General features: G+C 44.5%; 1 protein-coding gene and 1 long non-coding RNA gene across 2 annotated transcripts in view; one reads left to right on the top strand and one right to left on the bottom strand.

Annotated features, from left to right (window-relative positions):
* Positions 1–25,726, top strand: part of LOC146193486 (uncharacterized) — a 402,043-nt gene that overhangs the window by 187,897 nt on the left and 188,420 nt on the right. The gene's annotated exons all lie outside the window — the stretch shown is intronic.
* LOC146193488 (uncharacterized) lies at positions 10,305–13,422 on the bottom strand. The gene is made up of 3 exons (XR_014706461.1): positions 13,341–13,422; positions 12,787–12,867; positions 10,305–10,895 (listed from the first exon to the last, which is right to left on the bottom strand). It is a non-coding gene; the product is annotated as an uncharacterized LOC146193488 (long non-coding RNA).

The following is a 25,726-nucleotide window of genomic DNA, read 5'->3' as shown; positions in this document are numbered from 1 at the left end:
AATTGTTACGTGGTGACAAGACAGAGGACATAGGAAAAAGAGAACTGAGAGATCACGTTTGACGACAGTGGGAAGACGTTTTAATGATTTGTTGGCGGGCGTAGCGTGAGCGCTCCCGCCCGCGCCACTGCCCGCTTCTTCCTTCTTCCTCGTCCATAACAGTATTTAGATGGGCGCGAAGTCTCTAGCTTTACTGTTTTTCAGTTCGAGAAGCACTGAGTGAACCTGACAGTTTTCATTGCAGGAAAGAGTAGACTACACTTATTGCAAGCACTTGGATAATGTATATAGCAGGAGAAGTGATTGCTGTTCGCATGAATAATGAGAGGAATATGAAGCATGTAAGAATATGAAGGCTTGCCGGCAAGAATTTTGCCAACACAGAGTGTTTATAGATGTGATTTGATTAAATTTTTTTAGTGTTATAACTAGGGTCAGTGGCATACAGTGAAGTGGCTTGATTAAAAATCCTGACCGCCCCTCCCTCCTCGACCGCTTAGTGTATAGCTAACTGTTTTTTCACATATGAAACATACCGCCAGCCAATTTTCTTGTATTTCTTTTCATTTTTTATGAAATGGGAGGGGGTGGGGGGCTTTCCACATAAAAGCCCGCCTCAGCTTTTTTGGTTTATGCACTCCTGCGCAATCATTGGCGCAAGGTGAGACTTTGTCATTTTCCTTTACGCGCAAGATAAGCATGTATGAATCTCGGATCATCCCAGGCACTCCAATCTCTTTCCATATTATTCGGATTAATTCTGTTTACCTTTGCTGCTTTATCTACATGTTTCTTCGCTGATATTAAACTGAGTGCTGAGTAGCGCAGCCAGCATTCCATGGCATTTTTCACAATGCCGAAAACGAACACCGGGGAAGAAACACACAAACAAAGCACTGAATGGTGGACTACTACCTTTGGTTTCCGCTAAAGAAGGTTACATCCTTGTAGTTTCAACCTGAAGGCTTATGAAGGCGCGGTAAAGAACTTCAGCGAAGTAAAGATGAACAAAGCAGCAGTAAAAAATTTATTGTGCCTTAGTTTGTGGTTAAACCTGGAGTTACGCCCGAGCAATCAGCATAGATACGGTGAGGTTCGGCATGAAACTAAAGACTTGACGTTTCCACATGGTAGTTTATTCTATGATTTCAGCTGTATTTCTTCCATAGGGGAATAGCTTCACTTATGGGCACACTTTCCTATTCATCGTTGACCATTCTCATTCGTATGTCGAAGACTTCTAGTGGTATGACATCGTCCCTACCTCGAACTCCGGGGTACACCGTCGTTATCGCGTTCCTAGCAATTCTCTGTTGTCGTTCTCCTCTACTGGCTACCGAGTTATCTGTCTTCTCCTTCTTCCTTTTCTTCTTGTTCTTTTTCTCGTTTTTTCGCACTTTGGACAGGCACGGACAGGCACGGCGAAATGGGGATACTGTGGCCAATATTACTCTCGCTATAAAAGGACAAGCAGTTGCTCTACTGAGTGAATTCGATTTGAAGGGGTTACAAGCGAGAGTCAAGGCGACAGCCGGGTGCCTACTGGACCTAGTCTTCACGGTCAAGTCACACAAGCCAGGTATTCCGCTTCATGCAATTGTGTCCGAATTGTAAACGTGGCAGTATGAGGTGTATGGTTTTTGCAGAAGCGACTGAAGTGCCTTATAATTTTGGATCCGTTCCTAATCTCAGTTTCCAGAACCATTGTTGAGTTTTTTTCGCAACACAACCCGGGAACCTGCTCTGCGTTTAGTATTGACGTAGAGGACATGTACCCGCAGCCGCATGACAAGAAAATTACTAGGTCGCCGTTATGAATGACAGGGGTGTTACTGCTGGCCGTTTTGTAGAACTGCTTTCTTTCTTGGCTTCAACCTCGTGAAATGGGGCGACCGGTCCTACGAGCAAAGGTCAGGAGTGTATATAGGTTGAAGGGCGGCCCAAATCCTCAACGCTGGGAGCTCATAAAAAAGTATCTGCACTTCAAAGACAACCTGAAGGCACCAGATCTGAGTGACATAGATAGGGATCGTATATAGAAAATTCGACCACTTGTTGACCACCTCGTTGCGAAATGCCGCCATATTCCGAAAAGTCAGAAGCTGTGCGTAGACGAGCAGCTGGTGCCTTTCAAAGGGCGCAGCTCTCTGAAACAGTATTTACCCAAGAAACCCAAAAAGTGGGCATACAAGCTCTTCTTGCTGTGTGACACTTCCGGGATCATGTACAATTTTGAAGTATACACAGGGAAGATTTCACCACAGCCAGGCATGCCGGACATAGGCGCCAGTGGCAATATCGTCCTCCGCATGGCAAATTAAGTGCCGCAAAACAACGGCTATATCTTCTATTTCGACAACTGGTTTACAAGCCTAGACCTGCAAGTGGTACTGCAAAAGGTCGGAATCAGCTCCATCGGTACAGTTCGCGAAGTCCGCCTGAAGGGCTGCGCTCTCCCCTCTGACAATGAACTGAAAAAGAGAGGTCGTGGAGCACACAGCGAGAAGGAAACAACTGTGGACGACGTCAAGCTCAGAGCTGTAAAGTGGTTGTATAACCGCCATGTTACACTCTTGTCAAATTTCGCCTCTGCTTCGCCAACCCAGCCTGTGAAGCGTTATGACAAGAAAACGAAGACAAGTGTCACCATCTCTTGTCCCTCCGTGGTAGCGGTGTACAACGAGTCCATGGGTGGGGTGGACCTTGTCTATATGCTGGCGGCTCTGTACAGGATAACACTGAGATCAAAGAAATGGTATTGCAAATTTTTTTTTTAATTTTCTTGATGTTGTGGTAGTAAACTGCTGGCTAACCTACAGGAGAGACGCAACAGCTGCTGACATTCCCAAGAAAGAGCAGATGCCATTGCTAGCTTTCAAGGCTGAGATCGCCTGTGCGCTCCGACTAGAAGGAAAAGTGGTGACACCTTCAAGGAGGCGGCCCCTGGCGGCTTCACAAGCTGAAAACTGCCTTCAAGCTAAGAAACTCAGGGGACCGGCTGCGCCCGTTCCATGCAAAGAGGTGCGCCTCGATGCAGTCAGACACTTTATGAACATTGCGAAAAGAAAGGGCGCTGCAAGTACTCAAACTGCTCTGGCATCACACGAGTGTTTTGCACAAAATGCCATGTGCACTTATGCTTCATGCCGGCAAAAAACTGCTTCTATAACTTTCACACTCGTGCTTGAAACGGTCAAGGATATGCGACAAAGCCAACTTCTGGCATTTTGCTTGATGTTGCCTACAGGCAACAAAGCCATATCTCTAAGACAAACTAGAGCAATTTTTTTGTGTTTGGTTTTTTGTGTTCTCTTTTGTTCATTTTATGCGAATTTGACAAAATAAACAATTAAACACATTATTTGTAGTCTCGTCAATAAAGGTCGGGACACAATCGGTATGACCGAAAACGAACCCCATCTCCAAGATGAGAAGTAGGGGTGGTCTGCCTCTTGCGACCTGTTTTTTCTATCTTTCTCCAACACCCTTCTAATGTGGTATCCTTTTCCAGCTCTAGACGTATCCCAGGTAGCACAGAGTGGGCTATGAAGGGTGGGCCCCGGTGGGCCCGATGTAGGCAATGCAGGACAGCCCCGGTGGGCTCAATGTGGGTGCTGCAAGTGGGGCCGACGTAGGCCCGAAGGGGGCTGTCGACAAAGCCCCAATGGGCCCCACTAGGTGCCGATGCAGGCAGCCCTTGCAGGGCTGCCCACATTTTTCTGGCATTGTTAAAAGGGCACATCCAGCCAACTCCCCGCAATGGTCCTAGTTTGGACTGATTTGGGCAGCCGCTTTAGAGGAACAATTTTTTTTTATTTCAGTTAGCCCCTCAGATAATGGCATAGGACCAATGCGGGCTCTATAGCGCTAGCCGCACTTGGGCTTGCCCACATTATTCTCATAGGGGTCCGACGCAGGAAATTGATGGAAAGCCCTAGTCCAAGTTTTCCCAATCAATATTTATGCACATAATTAAGTAATTATTTTATACATGCCTGAACTTTCTAAACAGCCACAATATTAAATATTACAATAATTCATAACATTCATCTAGCCGAAATGACTTCATGTACATCTTGTTCAAGCTATGGAGATGTGTGTTCTGAACAGTAATATTGTGCTGAGAGTTGCAGGCTGTCCAAAGCAACCACATAAGAGGCAACAGTTAGCAATCAGTTTGTTTTAGTATTTGTAACGCAATTTTCATGAGCGCGAGAACTAAAGCCATGTAAATTTCTAATCGACTAAACATGGCAACAACTGTTATACAAATCCTCTATAATAGTAATTTAAGGCAACATCTAATGCAAATAAAGGTAGGAAGCAATGATTACGCAATTGCACGCACGCCTTCTAGCCCCATTACGGCCGATGTGGGACCTACAGCGGTTTTGTGTGGGCAGCCCCAATTGGGCTGGGTGTTGGTTTTGAACCTAAAGCCCACTTGCTGTTGCACGTACCTTCAAATTCCCCACAAGGGACCAATTTTGGTACCATGCGGGCCCTCCCGCCTTCCAGCCCCATTACGGCCCATGTGGGATATAAAGCAGTTTTATGTGGGCAGCCCCAATTGGGCTGGACGTTGTTTTTCAACCTAGAGCCCACCTGCTGATGCACGGGCCTTCAAAGTCCCCACAAAGGACCGATTTTGGTACCATGCGGGCACAGCCCCATTACAGCCTATGTGGGACCAAAGCGGTTTAGCTAAGGCTGCCTCATTTGGGCTTCGCGAGGGCTTGCCCAAATTGAACCCTTATTCATATTTCATCTGCCCTCAAGTAACCTACAAAGGGCCGATTGGGGCAGCATGTGGGTATGTCCGTTTTCTTGCCCCACTACGGCCGATGTTGGTCCCACAAAGATTTAATGGGGGCGGCCTCATTTCGGATCTATGAGGGCTTTCTCATAAAAAGCCCACATTTAGGTTGGATTGCCCTCAAATATCCGGCAAGGGACCCTTGTGGTCTGAATGCAGGAATGTGCTCTGCATTAGCCCAAGAAACGTCGATATGGGACCCATGCAGGAGGAACAGGGGCAAGCCCAAATGGGGCTAGCCCACTTTTGCCCCATCAGGGACCGATGCAGATTTTATGATGGTTGCCCCAGCCCCACTTGCCTACATCGGACCTACTGGGGCCCCACATTCTGTGCTACCTGGGTAACACAGAAAGTGACACAGTGGGCGCATTGTAGGCGAGATTTTTGCGGCCTTCCGATACGCTCGCCATTGGAGTATGGAAAGAATATTGACTAATCCTACCGTGCCAGGGGATATCGCCTGCTCCGTAGAATCTGGTGAATCAACTACAAATGGAGTCTGTGCACCCGAAACAGTAACTTGGCGTAACTCTGTGCGAAGATTTAACCTGTATTGCTCATATCACAAACAATCTATCGTCAGCTAACAGATCGCTTGTTTTCTTAAGACGGCACTTGCGCCACGCACCACAAGACGTAAATCTTTTCGCATGCAAGTCACTAATACGAACAAAACTAGAATATGCATCCCCCATTTGGAGTCCAAACCAAATCTATTTGATAACTTCACTTGAATTCCTACAGAATAGAGCCGCTAGTTTCATTCATTCCGGCTATTCAGACAATGCCAGTATTTCATCATTAAAAGCTAAGCCCGGGCTAACAAATCTTGCATGTCGTCGTCGAATCGCCAGCATGTGCTTGGTTCATAAGTTTCTTTCCTGCTCACATCAAATTCCGCCCTACATCAACTCTCAGGCACGCATTTCACCCCGCATTGGTCATCCCCTGTAAGTTGCGCGTCCACAAACCCATACTACAACGTTTGTTGCATCATTCTTTCCTCGCCCAACCGTAGCCTGGAATGGCCTGCCACACGATATTGCTGAAATCACCTGCCCATCCACGTTTTGTAATTGCATAACTGCCATATTTACCCATAATGTTGTTATGGGAAGATCCACTGTCCAATAGCTTTGCACACAACTAACGTTGAACACAGCACCGTTCTTACCGCCCTCAGCGTCGTCTTCTTCTGGGCGTCCGTAGCACTTCATCATCCTCAGCACGACCAGTGAATACGGCACGAAAGCTACAGCAACACAAGAGATCCAGGAGTGTACTTAACATCACGGTGGCGCCTGTCGTACCGGAACGTTTGGGAATCTTGGGATGCAGAAAGCCTGGCATGAGCTATCCGGCGGGCGTCATGAGCGCGGGAGACGGCATCACCGGCATTAGTACTGGTGCCGTCAGCCGCGGGTAGTCGAAGGTGTCGAAGGGCAGTAAAGGGTGTCGGCCGAGTAAAAAATAAATTGGAGAGTATCCAGTGGTAGAAAGCACAGATGAATTGCAGGCGAATGTCATAAAGGGTACATTAACGTCCCAATCTCGATGGTCGTCAGACATATACATGGCCAGCATATATGTGAGGGTACGGTTTAGACGTTCCGTGAGGCCGTTGGCCTTGGGTGTTCGGCAGTTGTGAATTTGTGGCGGACGAAGCTCGAACGGAAAATTTGTCAAACACTCGCGACAGAAAGCAGTGGCCACGGTCAGTTAGTAGTTCACGAGAGGCACCATGATGAAGGATCCCGTTTTCCCTACTCCCCCCCCAAAAAAACAAAACAGAAACAAAAACGAACAACCGGTCCATGATGAAGGACAAATCAGGAATTTATTACAAATCTGACCTAAAAAAACTAGAGAAACGGTTGGAAGCAAAATATGATAACACAGTTCAAGTGTTGGTGCAACTACTCGAACTAGAAATGGAAATTTGGGCAACAAAGATCACTACCCACGTGCTTCAGAAGGTTCAAGAGCAGCACGGCCCCATGCCATCAAGCAATTAATGTATGGCAGTGGAACTGCAGAAGCTCTAAGTCCAAAAATGACCTACTGCAGATTCTAGCACAGATTAATAAACCTGACATCATTGCTCTCCAGGTCAATAAAGGACCTACCAGCCTGGCCGGATGTAAAACTTTCATTCAGAAAGACGCGGGTACCAACAAGAAACAGCTCATAGCCACCCTAATACAGACATTACAGCCATACAGCACAACTTCGATAGTGTTCAGGCCAATTATACGTTTTTGGAAATAGTACCCAAGATGCGTGGTAATAAAAACCTGTTCATACACTGTAAAAACAAAAACACCTTATTAGGTGTTTTCGCATGTCTATAACTAACACCCATGCACCCTTGAAAAAAAGTTGCTTCAGAGTGCCAGTACACCGTCAAAGATGGTACTTCGGTTGGTCATAACACCCTTCTATGGGGCCAATGCACTGGGGTGTTTTCACCATCTTTACACCCTATTGTAGGGTGGAAGCAGTGGCATTGCACCCTTACACCCCTTGATAAAAATCAGTGCGGATAACGTCCATATATTGCATTCCCTAATTAGGAATTACTTTTGCCACTACACGTTACTTAATGCTTTTCCTATGTGCACATTTGCAATCAAGCTTAATGGTATTCCTTTTAACCACCTGTAATGCCGAATGAGCATGTAAAGAGATGCTGCATGCCATTATTTTGACATCTCGAACGGCCCATGCCAGTATGATTGTTTTTTCAAATTCACAAAGCATGTCACAAAAAAATGTCACACAGAAGGGAACTGGAAGTCTTTTATTCGGCATAGAAGGGTCAGGGTTCGGGCTAGTGGGTGCTCGGGTGCTGGTGGAGGGGGGGGGGGCACTTGCGTTCTGTTTCTTATTTATTTATTTATTTATGGCGCTGAGTTTGCCACACGGCATAAAAGGTGGTGGTATAGCATCACAGGAATGTGTGGAGTGCAGCCATGTGCAAGAAGTCACACAAACTGCATGCATAAATGTTGTTTGTTGTCCATACGTGGAAATGAGAGTCATTACTTGGTGAAAGTCCAGCTTTTTGTAGAATGGTGTTGCGCATATGCGAAGTTCCTGGGCATGTCCATATTAGATGCCGTACAGTGGTGTCGCAAGCCGGTTCTTCGCAGTGTGGGCATTTGTCGGGAACTGGAATAGTAGTACTTTGCCACCGGTGTCGAACGGCGGGCGTAAGAGCCACTCCGACCCTCAGCCGTCTCAGAGGTACCTCCTCCACCCTTGTTAGATTGGGGGGAAGGGGGTACGTACACGGGGGAATTAGAGCACGTGTACGCTGCCTGAGGGATGCTGATGATGTCAAATGGGTCAGGAGTGGATCCGGTGGAAAGGAATCATGAATAGGTTGTGACACATCTTCTGCATGAGTAAGCACGTCTGCTGTTATGGTATTAAATTTTTGTTGTCTTGAACCCAGTGAATGGTTATAGTCACTGGGTAACGGTGACAAGCAGCATGTATAGTCTGTGCGACCCTAAGAGTGCCATGGACTTTCTTTAAATGTTTTAAGGCTTCTTTAGACTGAGTCATTATGAGTACTTGTTGAAACGTAGGGTCGGCAGGTAACGCTTCTATGGCGTTTAAGATAGCTTGCAGTTCGAATGCAAGAGTTGATTTGGCGTCGGTAAGGTAACTTCGATTGGTGTTCGGGTGAGGGTGGGTTGGGCTTATAAAAGCAACTGAACCACCTGTTGGGGTTACGGCTGCATCTGTGTAAATAATACAGTTATCATGTGTTGCGCAAGACGTTATTGGGAATGATGATGAGAGCTGCGACTTCTTGGTGAGTAGAGGCTTATTAGAAGTAAGGTGGCAGTAGTCCCATGGAGGTGGTTGGTTCTCTAATTCAAGACGAAGGGAAGCTTTTCTTGCTCTGTTTGTCTGTCTTTGGGCAGTTAATTCTGCCAGCGAGTTAAGGTGGGCGTACTCCTCGAGCAGACGGATAGGAGTTGCTCGAGGCAGTCCCGTAATAACTCGCATGGCCTCGTGGTTGAGTGCCTCGAGTGTAGACCATTGCCGTTTTGTCAGTTTCTGAAACTGTGCCTGGTATAGAAGCCGCGGTTGAAAGACAGCACGAACAAGTCGGCGAGCGGTATCTGATCTGGCACCACCAGAACGATTTGCTATTCTTCGAATTAGTCCCAGTGTGTTCATGGCACTTTTGCGTACATCGGATAGCCAAACTGTGCCTTTTCCTGAAGAATGTACATGGAGACCCAACACCTTGGTATGTTCCACTTCAAGGAGGGGTGTATTGTCAATTGTCAACGCGAATGGATTAGCTTTAAAACTTATGCGGCCGGCCTTATTGCCCACATGAACATAGCATGTCTTAGTGAGGTTGAGGGATAGGCCTGTGTTGTTGAGAGTTTTGAAGGATATTTATGGCATTTTGCAGGGAGTCTTGCTGCACCTGCACTGAGCGGTTTGTAGACCACATAGTAATGTCATCGGCGTAGGCTAGCACTTTAATATTAGGAATTGAGGCAAGTTCATGTATGAGAGGAATAAATGCAATATTAAACAAAGTTGGGGCTAAAACTGAGCCCTGCGGTACTCCACGATTAGAAATGAAATGTCCTGTTGGTTTTCCACTTACACGGATAGCAAACGTTCAGTGGGAGAGGAACGCGTGAATTGCACGACAAAGCTGTAAGGGCATTCCAAGTGATGACATAGTATTGAGGATCGCTGTGTGGAGGATGTTGTCGTAGGCTTTCGTGATATCTGTTGCCACAACTGTGCGGACGAGACGACTGTGAGATGAACAATATATTACTTCATTGGCAAAAAGTTGAAGACCACCTTCAGATCCGTAACCAGGCCGAAAGCCAATCTGTGAAAACGAATATTTGTGATGATGGTCAAGCCACCAGGATATTCGAATGGCAAGTAGCTTTTCGTACAATTTACAGATAGTTGGGGTAAGAGAAATCGGGCGTAGAGCACCAAGGGTTGTAGGTGGTTTTCCGGGCTTTGGTATGGGAACTACTACAGAATGTTTCCAATCTGATGGCATTTTACTGGAAATCCAGATTTCATTGAAAATTCTCAGAAGTGAGGTCAATGATTCACCTTCTAGATTGCCGAATAGTGTATAAGGCACACTATCATGACCGGGTGTGGTGTTTGGGCGGATGTCTTCAATCGCAGCGATCAGCTCAGCCATGGTGAAAGGGTTCGTGATCTTATCTTCTGGGAGATGGTTGCCGAGACTGAGTGGAACCGGTGCAGGTTGGTAGTCATAACCGGGGAAGAACTGAAGAGCTGCTTGCTTGGCAGATTCTTGCGGTGAAAGACGCAGGGCTATTCGAATACTCTCGGCGTAGTCTTTAACTGAAGGTTTTCGTTCCATTGAATGAAACACACGCCATAGGTGGCGGTTTCCGATCGGAGTACTTATGTGAGAACACCAGTCTGTCCAACCAGTCTGTTTCTTCATTGATGCGCGCTATGGAATATCATTTATTTAACAATACTGCCACTCTCCACCGAGAGCCTAGCAGACGGGCAAAACATACATGGTATGTACGTAGATACCTAAAAAAAATGAAAGAAGCAAAACAGTTCCAACAAATGCAGACAACAAAGTATACAATTTTTTTTTTCAAAAACAGAACCGAACAATGAACTCAACAGCATGGTGACATTTCTTAAAAACAACAACAAAACTTTTAGTCGTATGCAACAATAATCGCAGTACACAATATTAATCCTATGCTTTGTCAGTGTCAACGCGTGCGCTTGCATAAAATTCGGCCTTAAGCGATGAAATAAAGCGTCGTGCAGTGCATCTTGGCTTCGGCACGCAGACGCCCAAAAAGAGGTGCTCTATAAAGCAGCACAAATTGTCGGACCCCTTGTCATATGTCAGATTGAACAGCCAAAATCGACCCATTATGGGAACAATACCCTAAGAAGAGTCGCTGACTCGAAGAAGCTTCCGCTGCTGAATGAAGGGGAAATGCTCTTCAGCTTCTTTGATGCTGCTCCCAGTATATCCGACGCACGGCGTGGCAGGCTTTTCTTCCTGTTCCTTGATAAAATTGCGAAAGAAGTGCATAACAGAGCGGCTGTATAAATATGCACTGCACCTGGCAAAAAGCAAACTCAACATATTTTCTACTCTATATTTAGAATACGCCAATGCCCCTTTAGTGTACAGCAGTGTGCTGGAAAAGGGCCCTATCGGAAACCACTGGTGGTTATCTCACAATTAACAATGCAGAGTACACTGTTATGGTTGGTTCAGGAGGCACAAAGCCAGCAGTCTCATCAAGTCATAAATGAGAGCACATAAGGTCAACCCATTTTTATTCATGCAGCATGCTGTTGCATGGTAATTTTAGATTCTGCAAACAAAAATGGCTACACTCATCAAAAGCACCTGGGTTAGAGAACTTCTATGCTGCCCCATGAACTTTTCATTTCACATGAACTGGAATGCTTATTATGATAGTTAAAAATGTAAATAAACAATAAACAGCACTGGAGCACGGTGTTTACTACTAAAATATTAACAGCTGGCTCAATTGAAGGCGTCACAAGGCCTACAGCATACCCTGCACTGGCCAAGTAGATACTGCTGAACCAAACAAAGAAAAACGTGGAAAGAGCATACTTAGTGATGGGGCACTACAAAAAAAAAAACAAAGTGCATGTAATACATAACACATAATGCATTTCTGAACTTTTGCACGTCTTCTTGTGCTAAGTATGAACCAGCCAAGCCCTAGGTCATCGCAATGCTTCCTGAAGTGTTTACATTTAAGGTTTAGTAACAAGGAAAAAGTGTTCTCGCTGCTCTATGTGGCAGTTCCGAAACTTCATCACACATTATTCATTGAAAGTGTCCACTGGAGCTTTGAGTTGAGCGACAATTACATGTCCAACAGCAGAGCATTACCAAACAACCAAACAGCAGAAGCTCTAAAAAATGTCAAAACTGAAGCATGGCATGTTAAAACATTTTCCATGCATAGCACATTGTATTCACAGACATCCAGAACATCAGTGGTGAGCCTCAAGAGGCGGCAGGAAGCTCAAGTGTTCAAGAAGTTGTAATCGTTATAGCAGCAGGCAGTCTGAAATACTAAAGGTTCGAATACCAAAAATATGTTGACTAACTTGAAATGCAAAAATAACAACTTGGATTTATTGAGAATGTTTACTATAAATGAAAATGTCTATGACAGTGCCACATGGATAATGCGTGAAATGTTAGCATCTGTAGTTGAAGGCATTATATTTATACAGCATGAACCTTGAAACACAGCAGTATTTTCTCCCAACCAAAGTGGTAAACCTAATCTCAGAAGAATTAAAATTATTACATCATTTCAAACTTGGCTAGCAAATTACAGCATTTTTTTAAAACAACTATTAAACTGCATTACCCACCTTCAGAAGCCTGTAGGATACGACAATGTGGCAAATATTTCTTTTGAAGCAGTCTCAGATTATATATTCCAGACATTACGAACATGTTAGGTACTAGCATGCATGAGCAGGTTGAGAGGCCCCTTTCCAGCAAATGCTAAACCCCAACAAGCTGCCTGCAAGAGCCATCTGATAAATCACTGCTGGTCCACTGCAGCACAGTGCTTAGTCAAATGGCACACTGCACCAATCCTGACATTACCAGTGCTTCATCAGGTGACTCTTGTATGCAATACGACATGGTAAGCATGTCATGGCAGGAGTCTCTTAAAAGTGCTTTTGATTGTACTTATAGTGCAAATAATCCTTCCACAGCAAAGAATTCACAGTTGTGATGAAAACTTGTGTAGTATTTCTATTTGAATTATGAATCACTAATACATATTACAAGTTAGAATGTAAACCATTTTAGAAACAAAGAAAATTCGCTAATAATGTCGGTTTCAAGTAGACTTCGTGAATATTCAAATGACAAAGAGAAAACTTACAAATGATACAAACAACATCCAGAGCTCCCGGCTGGTTCCCAATGTTTGCCAAGAGTTGCAGAATGCATACTGTCTGTACATCTACAATAGAAATAAGTAACACAACAATGGTGTACCGCCTTGCAGGTAAAAAGAGACAGCCGAGTTTTGAGGCGATAATTTATTGTCTAATTTAGGAAGGCAAATAAACAAAATTGAAAACATGTAGAGGCACGCAAACTGAAAGCCAAACATCTGACAGGAAAAATTAGCAATGCTTGTGAATATTTGAATCAGGTATCACCTAATTCTCTGCTACTAGTTGAACAGATTTGAAAAGGCTGCACCATTACAATGGAGAAAAACAATAGGTAATTTAAATTTAGCTAATGCGAAAATTGTTACATATGAAGGAATGCACAGGCTAGTTATGGTTTTATTATTCTTTCTGATGCTCAGCCATGTTTTAGTATATCTATAAGGCAATGCAAAATGGCAAAAATGTAGGCATTTAGCGAAAAACTGCCAATTAGATAGCACATGCAGCAAACAGAAGGAAACAGCTTAATACTTACGCTTCTTTCTCCTTTCACGCATTCCCTCAGAACATACTTCGAGCACCCGGGCAACGTCCTTTTTTCTTGCACGAATGGTGTCCTACAAAACCATGACAAATGTCTTGTTAAGGCCAATTTCAACTGCCTCTATGCCGTCCTTCATGATCAGCATGTTGACGTCATGTAAGAACTGCAAGTTTGTGTGAATGGCAGCCATAAAGAATTCATTTTACTCAATGTTTCAAGTTACTTAATATTAAAAATCATTGTACAAAAGCTAAGGCAATTGTTGCCTTTGTACATATCTGAAAAAAAAAAACTGGCATTAGCAAACAGCAAATACAAATATTTACTAAGGTTAGAAAACTGCAAAAACCATCAGTATTTTGCCACTCATCGACAAACTGCAAGCAATATTAAGGAAAGTCTAATATAAAAAATAACAAACCAAAAATTATGATCCTCCTTCCCTCAACTTGGCACACGGCTGAATGGCAACAAAATATGTAATATATCTCTAAACTAAGGGTCCCCGCTCAGCTTTAAAAAGTAGGCTTCAATTCTTAGAGACAATCTAGAGACATGCATCGTTAGCATATGAAAGTCAAATTGTTTTCTGGGCCCTTTAAATCAGTAAACTGCTTTCAACACATACATTACAAATTTTTTAATAACAGTAAGTCACAAATTTGCCTGCAATATGCGCACTGTGATGAGCAAAGAAGGTAAACATATGCGACTAAGGCTATGATAACCGCTTCATATGTACATTTAAGCAAAATACAAAAAAAAGTAAACATAGGGTCAGAATCAAACTCTGTAATAGCAATATCCGGTACAATATTTGGCCACAGAATTCAAGCTGTCGACCTCTACTTGAATGCTGAGGCATCAGTATCGAATATCCATTTATTCTAGTCTAAAGACACTACAAAAATCAAGTAATGCGGTCAAACAGTTATGTTGAAATGTGACCACAAAAATAATGAAAACTGGATGGTTTGAACCACATCAGCTGACTTAGCACGTGTACAAGTGCCTTAATTGAAGTCTTGCTGAAAATAAAATACGTACATAAATGATTCTTCGAGAGCGAAAGTAAACGCCATAACATAAGCAGCATAATAAAAATGCAAATTCACACTCCATGCAACCGCAAAATATGGTCCCCGTAAAATGAAAAATGCTCCCATTGTGATTAAAAAAGGCAAATCCAGACGCGGGGAAGTTAACATAGGCTGATGATAGCGGCATATAGTTTACGCAGTTTGGAATAAACTATATTGCAACCAGGGCGGCCGAAAAGCGCACTTCGATGCTCAGAGCACGAGCGTAGAGGCGTGCCGTGCTAAACGGCCGCCGCCGAGAACGAACATAGCCTCCTCGAACAAAAAGTTTAAACAGAAGGGCTGCGGGAGGACGCTCCCCGAGCAGCAGGACGGTGCGCGCCTATGGTCCGAGTAAAAAAAAAAGGGGGGGGGGGGGGGTCGCAGCGCTCTGAGTGAAAGAAGATGACGAAGCATGAAAGAGGTTTCAGGAGAGCGAGCGCGAAGTGTAAGAGATAAGGGAGGAGGGGGGAGTCGAGAGTGCTAGGAGAATTAAGGTAGTACGCCAACATGACCTTGCCAATACGTGAGAGTTATCTAAGAATAACAGCTTTAGGCCTGATAGTAAACTCGATTCTTTGCATTATAAGATTCCTCAATAAAAGTAAATTCTTTTCTACGTGAACTTTGTGACCCGCTTCGCTAATACATCTGTCTTCTTTCTTCTGTATCCAGAACGCCACTAAAATTTCGCGCGCCATCTTATCCCGACGCTTTCCTAAAATATTAAACCTACTAAACAATGGCTCACGCTGCGTTACGTTTTCCTTCTGACTGCTAGGAGTTCAGACTTAGGTCATGAGCAATTCAACCAAATCTAGTTAGCGTATGACTGGGCTACATTTGTTTCTTGAAGCGTTTTCTCTATGTGAGCGTCCGAACCTTTTGTTACCCACAAGGTGACGTCGTCAGCATATAGGGAGTGTTGAAGATCTTGGATTTCTTCAAGTTTGAGAGGCAGACCTATCAGTGCTAGTTTGAATAAGAAGGGGGAAAGGATTGATTCTTGCGGGGTTCCTCTGTCTCCTATTGCTATTTTGTCCGATCTAAGTCCTGTGATACTTAGCTCCGCAGTCCTTACCGAGAGAAAGGAACGAATGTATTTAAAGGTTTTGTTCCCCGCGTTTATGCTGGAGAGGGTTTGGAGAATGGCTTCGTGAGAGTCATTGCCGATGTCTTTCTAGATCCAAGGCAAGAATCGCTTTGGTCCCGGTTTTGTTATGGGGATCCATCACTTCTGCATGCAACTGAAGCATTACGTTCTGAGTACAGGTTTGACTTCTGAAACCAATCATTGAACTGGGCAGATGGTCATTCTCTTCTGCTTAGTTCTGAAGTCTATTTAGAATAACATGTTCCATACGTTTACCTAAGCACGACGTAGGAGAGATGCGCCTTACGTTGTCTATGCTTAGTTCCTTTTTGGGTTTAGGAATAAAGACAACCTTCGCGTGTTTCCACATCTGCGGAAGTTCACCTTTGTTCCAACATTCATTCAATAATTAAGTGCCTAATTGCTAAGATTGACCTTAGTCTAAGTTTCTTAGCATTTTATTGGTTACCCCATCTGGCCCTGGCGCTGAGGTAGTACGTAAATGGCCAATCGCGGCCCAAATTTCCGCTTCCGCGATAAGACATCATTAGGAACTCCTTTGTACTAGTAGGTGGCATTGGGGTTGCTACCGATATTGAGATATCTGCTTCGGAGTTCGCTTAGCAGATCTACATCTGTACCTGGGTATTCGTGTATGACTTGATTCATGTAAGATCTACTTGCTGTTATAGTGAGCATGGGGCCTAAGAGGTGTCTTAGCAGAAGCCAGGCTCTTTTGTTCCCAAGTTGGCCGTTCAGCCCATCGCAGATCTGTCCCCATTGTCGTTTGCCTAGTTCCTGTGCGTGGAACTAGATTTGTCGTCCAATTGATGCTAGCTTGGACCTAAATTTCTTGTTACACCTCTGTTTCCTCCATCTTTAGGATGTACCTGTGTACCTCCCAGAGGTGCAAGAGTTGCGGATCAGCAAAGGACTGTTTCTTTGGTGTTTCTATATCCTGGGTGGCAATAGTGGCGTCTTCTTTGAGTTGTGTAACCCATGCTTCCAGATCTTCTATATTAGAGGATGTGTCCTCTCTTAATTTTAGAAAGCTGTCCCTGTCCGTAATTCCGGATTTGGCTGATGTTGATTTATGTGATGAAGTGTGGAAGGTGATTTTCATTATGTAATGATCACTGCCTGCTGGGTTTTCTGTGTTCAGCCATTTCACTGCTATTATGTTTTTAGTGAAGGCTAGGTTCGGCATGTATCTCTGCTTATGCTGTTTCCTATGTGCGTATATGCTTGAGGGTCGTTGAGGAAGAGAGAGTCCTAAGTCTCTCGTGGCTTCTCATAGCTTAATTTATTTCCTGTGAGATTTTATGTATCCCTATTCCGCGTGAGGAGCGTTGAAGTCCCCTACCACGAGGAATTGCGCTCCTTTGGCTAGCGTAATTGCTTTTTTTTTTAAGATCAGATAGGCTGGTGCCTTTGTCCTATGGCGGGCTATAGATATTTAGTACACTGTAAAAACAAAAACACCGTTTTGGGCATTTGTCTGATTCAAAACACCCTTACACCCTGCGTCTAGGGTGTTCGCGCCACTGGAAATCACCTCTTGCATGCCAAAGGGGTGCTTTGGTTGGAGAATATGCCTTAGGGTGTTACGGGCAAGCAATATCACCTAACATGCTGGGGGTATATGGCAGCGTAACTTCGTAGCCTTTTATACACAAGCGGCGCTGCTAATATAACCCAACACCTAAATAAAGCACCAAAAGTAACGCTAAAATTAAAATTACACACGAGTGCTTTCTAAAAAGGAAACAAAAACTGAAACAAAATTTCACCGCCAGGAGGCCACCGGTAGCTACAAGCCTACAATGCTCTTTTCAAATTTCACAGTATGGCCATTAAAATTGTGGGGTCGTTTCGACCATGTTTCGGCGAATGCTTAATGTGCTTCTTCGGTTGTTTACCTTCGTGAAATGTGTTGCATGTCCCATGCATATGTGTTACAGAAGTGTGTACACTTGTGAAGTGCCTTCTACATGTGGTGTTTAACGCAAACGGGCATTTATCGTGTCGGCAAGTGTCTGGGCTCCCTTTTGCTTTGCTCAGGCGGGTCGACTGCTGCACCGTGTTAAGTTTGAGATGTTCGAAAGAAGAAGGCATGGACGATTTTTTTTTCTGCGTGACTAAGAGGTATATGCGCCGACTACATTGCACTCGCGCTGAAATCGCACTGGTTGGTTCGGTGCCGGTGATACGAAGGCGGACAGCGTACTGCGCGGCTGACGCAATCGCCTGTAAAGGTAAGCATATTCTCACACATATTGCGCTTTGTGGGAACAGTGTCCTAGTGGTTTGCTGCATTCTGTGTCTTTTTGTGCCGGAACGCTCCAGAATGTGCCGAAATGAAAACGTGGGACACGCGCTTGTTTTCACCTGGCTGCCAAAATGACATCGCACATGTGGTAGATGTCGCGGCGAGTTACGCAGATTTGCGCGCAAGAGCATCAGTCTCAACTTTCTTGAACAGAAATAATGTATGTGCTACGTTTTCTTGCATTTTGTACGCGCAGGAGGTTCACGAAACGATTTTCCTTTCTTGACAGTTTGATACTTGCGCTCAGTTCGCAACTACTCGGTTTTGTTCTACCGTTTCCGTTCGTGCGGCAAGGTCATGTTAGCGTACTGGGCGTACTACCTTAATTCTCCTAGCGCTCTCGACTCCCTCCTCCTCCCTTATCTCTTACACTTCGCGCTCGCTCACCTGAAACCTCCTTCATGCTTCGTCATCTCCTTTCACTCGGAGTGCTGCGACACCCCCCTCCCACATTTTTTTTTTTTACTCGGAGCATAGGCGCGCGCCGTCCTGCTGCTCGGGGAGCGTCCTCCCGCAGCCCTTCTGTTTACACTTATTGTTCGAGGAGGCTTTGTTCGTTCTCGGCGGCCGTTCAGCGCGGCACGCCTCTGCGCTCGTGCTCTCGGCATCGAAGTGCGGCGGTCGGCCGGCCTGGTTGTATAACAGTTTATTCCAAACCGCGTTAACTATATGCCGCTATTATCAGCCTATGTTACCTTTCCGCGTCTGGATTTGCCTTTTTTAATCACAATGGGAGCATTTTTTCATTTTACGGGGACCATATTTTGCGGTTGCATGGAGAGTGAAGTTGCATTTTTTTATGCTGCTTTTGTTATAGCGTTTACTTTCGCTCTCGAAGAATCATTTAGCTACGTATTTTATTTTCAGCAAGACTTCAGTTAAGGCACTTGTACTGTCACCCGCAAAAGTTTGTGGGATCTCCAGCGCGTGGCTGAGCGGCGGGAAACTGCATTCCTGCGCCATCTGCCGTCAAAGAGCACGGCTTCGAGGCTCACGGAAATGGCGCACCAGGGGCGCTTTGCGCATGCCTGTCCTTTCTTCGCTATCAAGCATGTCTCGTCACTAGCTTCCCCGTGATGCGCTTTTGCCACTCGCGGCAGCCGCTGTGCGCCGCGTCATCATCGTCGCGTGTCTGCTTTGGCGGGTAAGATGAACGACGAAGCAAGCCGGTGTGTTTTACCGACGCAAAACGTTGTCTGAATAAATGTCATCAGCGGCTGCCGCGAGTGGCAAAAGCGCATCACGGGGAAGCTAGTGACGAGACATGCTTGATAGCGAAGAAAGGACAGGCATGCGCAAAGCGCCCCTGGCGCGCCATTTCCGTGAGCCTCGACGCCGTGCTCTTTGACGGCAGATGGCGCAGGAATGCAGTTTCCCGCCGCTCAGCCACGCGCTGGAGATCCCGCAAACTTTTGCGGGTGACAGTACACGTGCTAAGTCAGCTGATGTGGTTCAAACCATCCAGTTTTCATTATTTTTGTGGTCACATTTCAACATAACTGTTTGACCTCATTACTTGATTTTCGTATTGTCTTTAGGCTACAATAAATGGATATTTGATACTGATGCCTCAGCATTCAAGTATTGGTCGACAGCTTGAATTTTTGTGGGCAAAAATTGTACCGGATGTTGCTATTACAGAGTTTGATTCTGACCAGATGTTTACTTTTTTTTTGTCTTCTGCTTAAATGTACTTATGAAGCGGTTATCATAGCCTTAGTCGCATATGTTTACCTGCTTTGCTCATCACAGTGCGCATATTGCAGCAAATTTGTGACTTATTAAAAAAATTGTAATGTATGTGTTGAAATCAGTTTACTGACTTAAAGGGCTTAGAAAACAATTGGACTTTCATATGCTAACGATGCATGTCCGTAGATTGTCTCTGAGAATTGAAGCCTACTTTTTAAAGCTGAGCGTGGACCCTTAGTTTAGAGATATATTACATAATTTATTGCCATTCAGCCGGTTCACAAGTTGTGGGGAGGAGGATCGTAATTTTTGCTTTGTTATTTTTTATATTAGACCTTCCTTAATATTGCTTGCAGTCTGGTGATGAGTGGCAAAATACTGATGGTTTTTGCAGTTTTCTAACCTTAGTAAATATTTGTATTTGCTGTTTGCTAATGCCAGTTTTTGTTTCAGATGTGTACAAAGGCATCAATTGCCTTAGCTTTTGTACAATGATTTTTAGTATTCAGTTACTTAAAACATTCAGTAAAATGAATTCTTTATGGCTACCATTCACACCAACTTGCAGTTCTTACATGACTTCAACATGCAAGAAGGATGGCAAAGAGGCAGTTGAAATTGACCTTAACAAGACACTTGTCTTGGTTTTGAAGGAGACCATTCGTGCAAGAAAAAAGGACATTGCCCGAGTGCTCGAAGTATGTTCTGAGGGAATACGTGAAAGCAGGAAGAAGCGTAGCTATTAAGCTGTTTCCTTCTGTTTGCTGCATGTGCTATCTAGTTGGCAGTTTTTCGCTAAATGTTTACATTTTTCCCATTTTGCATTGCCTTTTAGATATATCGAAACATGGCTAAGCATCAGAAATAATAATAAAACCTTAACTAGCCTGTGCATTTCTACATATGTAACAATTTTCGCATTAGCTAAATTTAAATTACCTATTGTTCTTCTCCATTGTAATGGTGCAGCCTTTTCGAATCTGTTCAACTAGTAGCAGAGAATGAGGTGATACCTAATTCAAATCTTCACAAGCTTTGCTAATTTTTGCTGTAAGATGTTTGGCTTTCAGTTTGCGCGCCTCTACATGTTTTCAATTTTGTTTATTTGCTTTCCTAAATTGGACAATAAATTATCACCTCAAAACTCGTCTGTGTTTTTACCTGCAAGGAGGTACACCATTGTTGTGTTGCTTATTTCTATTATAGATGTACAGACAGTATGCATTCTGCAACTCTTGGCAAACATTGGGAACCAGCCGGGAGCTCTGGATGTTATGTTTGTATCATTTGTAAGTTTTCTCTTTATCATTTGAATATTCAGGAAGCATGGAAGTTCTCTAACCCAGGTGCTTTTGATGTGTAGATGTTTTTATTCAACAAAATAACTTGCATAATCTGAAAATATCATGCAACAGTATGCTGCATGAATAAAAATGGGTTGACCTTACGTGCTCTCATTTATGACTTGATCAAACACTGCCAGCTTTGTGCCTCCTGAATCAACAATAACAGTATACTCTGCATTGTTAATTGTGAGATAACCAATGGTGAACCAACAGTAGTTTCCGATGGGGCCCTTTTCCAGCACACTGCTGTACACTAAAGGGGCATTGGTGTATTCTAAATATAGAGTAGAAAATATGTTGAATTTGCTCAGGCGCAATGCACATTTATACAGCTGCTCTCTTATGCACTTCTTTCACATTTTTATTAAGGAACAGGAAGAAAAGCGTGCCACGCCGTGCGTCGGATATACTGGGAGCAGCATCAAAGAAGCTGAAGAGCATTTCTTCATTGAGCAGCGGAAGCTTCTTCGAGTCATCGACTCTACGTAGGGTATTGTTCCAAAAATGGCTCGATTTTGGCTGTTCAATCTGTGATATGACAAGGCGTCCGATATTTTGTGCTGCTTTATAGAGCACCTCTTTTTGGGTGTATGTGTGTTGAAGTCAAGATGCACTGCACGACGCTTTATTTCATCGCACAAGGCCGAATTTTACGCAAGTGCACGCGTTGACACTGAAAAAGCGTAGGAATATTATTGTGTACTCCGAATATTGTTGCATACGACTAAAATTTTTGTTGTCGTTTTTTAAGAAATGTCACCATGCTGTTGTGTGCATTGTTCGGATATGTTTTTGAAAAAACATTTTATTCTTGTGTGCATTTGTTGGAACTGTTTCGCTTCTTTCATTTTTTTAAGTATTTACGTACATAACATGTATGTTTTTGCCCGTATGCTAGGCTCTCGGTTGAGAGCGACCGTATTGTTAAATAAATAAGGTTCCATAGCGTGCATCAATGGAGGAACAGAACACAAGTACCCCCCATGACCCCCTCCCCCCACTAGCATCCGAGCACCCACTAGTCCGAAGCCTGACCCTTCTATGCGGAATAAAATACTTCCAGTTTCCTTCTGTGTTTGAAGCTGTGACATTTTTTCGTAGCATGCTCTGTGAATTTGAGAAAACAATCATACTGGCATGAGCCATTCGAGATGTCAAAACAATGGCATGCAGCATCTCTTTACATGCTCATTTGGCATCACAGGTGGTTACCAGGTATACCATTAAGTTTGATTGCAATGTGCACATAGGAAAAGCATTAAAGAACGTGTAGTGGCAAAGGTAATTCCTAATTAGGGAATGCAATATATACAGGTTATCCGCACTGATTTTTTTCAAGGGGTGTAAGGGTGCAATGCCACTGTTCCCACCCTGCAATGGGGTGTAAAAGTGATGAAAACACCCCAGTGCATTGGCCTCATAGAAGGGTGTTATGACCAACCGAATCACCATCTTTGAGGGTGTACTGGCACACTGAAGCAACTTTTTTTCAAGGGTGCATGGGAGTTAGTTATAAACATGCGAAAACACCTAAATATGTGTTTTTGTTTTTACAGTGTGGAACAATCCCTGCACAACAGGAGGTTGAGGGCATCATTGGCAATGCCTTTTACGATATGGCAGACTTTATCCTCCTCAGGCATTCCTTGGTCGACTTTGCGGCATAGAGATAGGACGTCTTGGATATAAGTGATGTAAGACTCAGTAGACGTTTGGGCGCGAGTGCCTAGCCCTTTTTTTGCGGCGAGGCGGCGGCCAATAGGCTTTCCGAACAGGTCGTGAAGCTTTTGTTTGCAGATATCCCAAGATGTTAGCTCATCTTCATGGGTTTCAAACGTCACTCGCGCGGACCCAGGCAAGTGAAAGATAACATTTGCGTGCATGGGTGTGGGATTCAACCTGTTGTGCTTTCTGACTCGTTCCTATAGGGCGCGCCAGTCGTTTACATCAACGTCGTCGGTCCCGCAGAAGATTTCGGGGTCATGGGGGTGGGCCATGATGACAGCAGGTGCGGTTGCCGTAGAGGTAGCGGCGTCTGTAGTCATTGTAGTGATACCGATGTGGCGGCCGCTGCGGAGATCCAGTTTGTCACAAAGGATCGAAGGGATTCACCTCAACCAAGAGATGTCACGGGAAGATCCACAGTCTGATAGCTGTCCACACAACTGACGTTGAACACAGCATCGATCTTACCACCCTAGGCGTCGTCTTCATCTCAGCGTCTGTCGCACTTATTTATCCTCAGTACGACCAGCGAATACCGCTAACTGGCAATATGTTTATTGTTTATATAATTTTCATACGTGTACCCCCCCCCCCCCCTTATGTTTATTATGTTGTGTTATGTTATGTACTCACCCCTTATGTAATACCCCCGACTGGGGGTCTTTAAGGTAATAAAGTGATGTGATGTTTATTATGGCAACACAAAGGGGGGTGGGATCGTGCAATGTTCTTGCCCGAGATGTATGGTGACGAAATAACCACCTCCGTCTCTGAAACGCCAATGTTATCTCCATCTGCCAACGGCAACTTTGCCTTTTTCTATGAAAACGCATCCACGGGTACGAGAGCCTGACGCAGAACAACGCTATTGCTGCCGGTGTCACGTAACACGACGCTGGCTTTCCAAGCACTTCAGCTTGCCTCAGGGGCATTTTGGCATCCACAGCGGTCGAAGTCTTGACCACATTTTTCAGCTATCTTTCCGGGTGCCTTATTCCTGGAGGTGAGTTAGGGGAAACCACCTAGGAGCCATGCAACAGGCACACACCACAAGGTCCCTGAACTCATGCGCATGCATGACTCTGCTCCATGTACTGGCCTACGGCAGAGTGTACAGTAAGGTTGATTGGGTTTCATACGACAATCTGCGGCGCTATGCTCAGTCTTCTCGTATACAAAGCACCAAACCTGGGACTGTGATCGAGGATCAGAGGATTTTGGTCTCGCTTCGTCTTGTTTACTTTCTATTTAAAAACCGATAGATTACTCTACCGCTGTGCCAGAAGGAAGTGATCGGCTTGTGAACTGTCTTACTCTCCCGTTTACTAAAACACACAGCAAGACAACAGTGACAGTTGTTTATTAACTGCTTGGCCACCATCATGTCCCGAACATTCTCAAGTGTGTGGTACTGCCCACGCATTTCGACCCAGCGGTCAAAGGAGCTGAAAACCTAGCAGCTTATTGCGACGCTTATTCACCATCCTGGGGCTTATTTTGGTGACATTTTTCGTGAAACCCCCCAGCAGTAAACCGAAATCTCTGTACTAAGGCAAGCCTTGCTTTCTCTTAGACAATTGAATATCCAGGAAAGAGCCTACTAAATACATTTAGGGCTGCAATCCTGTAGCTTGCTTTGGCGAGATTTCTCGCGATACTTTTCAGCAGCAGACCCAAATCTGCAGTAGAGACAGCTTAATTTTCGCACCGTCAACCGAATCCTCATGGGAGGGCTGACCAAATACTTTTAAGGGTATACCGTCCTGGTGCTTGCTTTGGCGACATTTCCTGCGATGCTCCTCAGCCGTAAAGCGAAATCTATGCAAAAAAAAGCAAGCTTAGCCTTTTTATCTTCACCCGAATCCTCAGGCGACGGCCGACTAGATACATTTAGGTCTTCCCCACTTAAGCTTTGGCACAAAGCTGTTGCCCATTTTTCTCTTGGCTAACCCTGCCCTGTGGTCGCATGTTCAAATCTTTTCAAATAGGCATCTAAGTCATCTCGACTTTCATTGAATGGCGGCATACGTTGATGGGGGTTTATGGAGGGGCCTGAATTACACTGCGTTTTCCAATTGGCTGAGGTGAATGATTTGCGCTAAATTCTATAATCCTTACTTGCAACTCCAAATTACGTACATCTATCTCTTTCGTACCTCACTCTACCTCTAGTTTCTTTTTCATAGCTCGTTCTAACTCCAGTTTTTCCCTCGTAGGTCGTGCATTTAACTAGCTTCTGCTTCGCAGCTCTGGCCTCTAACTTCAGTTTCTCTTTCGCAGTTCGTGCTTTTAGCTCCAATTTTTACTTCACAGTACGTTCTAATTCTACTTTCTCCTTCGTAGCTTGTGCCTCTAACTCTACTTTCTTCTTCTTAGCTTGTGTGTCTAACTGTAGCTTCTCCTTCGCAGCTTCGCGCTCTGCGAGTTTCTCTTCTCGCGCCTTCCGAAGCTCTTGCACCCACTATCGCAACTCGACATCTTCCAATGCCATGCGCTCGCCTAAGGTGACCGACTCCGAAGCGCTCATATTGCCCCCAAAAATACCTTCCTCAACTAGCCTAGAGACAGTAGTAAGGTTGAAAGTTGGGCGAGTTGAATCTCGTTCATTTTGAAGGCAGCGCAAAAAAACGAGGATCAAGGTGTAGCAGGATACAGCACGAGCGTGTATTCGCAACTGAAGCTTTTATTGAAAACCACGGAATAAATACCCAGCTTACTACACAGGAACGGAAGAAAACATACGTGATAGCACCAAGTAAAGGAAAGCTGTAGGGCGCGGTAAAGATGGTGGGGATGCTTATTAAATAAGATAAGATGCAAACGCAAACCGGTTCATAGTCACAAAAGCAAACAAGAGTTACCAAAAAAGGTAAAGGAAGCGGCGGGGGTGATTAGTTACATGTGTGGTCTAGATATACCGGTTCTTTCGTATTACAGCAATCGACAGTGCGCTTATGCATGTACTCCCTTGACTTGACATGTAAAAAGCCTCCGTTACTCCATGCTGAAGTCTTTTCTTATGAGTTGACAATATTTCTGCTTCCCCATAAAGGGGCTTATATTTTTTTTGCATACAGGCTTACAGTCCGGCTTACAATATTGACATCCCTGGC

Source organism: Amblyomma maculatum, chromosome 4, assembly GCF_055883805.1.
Source record: "Amblyomma maculatum isolate TAMU_Amacu chromosome 4, ASM5588380v1, whole genome shotgun sequence".
Lineage (NCBI taxonomy): Eukaryota > Metazoa > Arthropoda > Arachnida > Ixodida > Ixodidae > Amblyomma > Amblyomma maculatum.
Note: the sequence above shows the minus strand (reverse complement) of the source record. Positions and strands in the feature narration are given on the sequence as shown.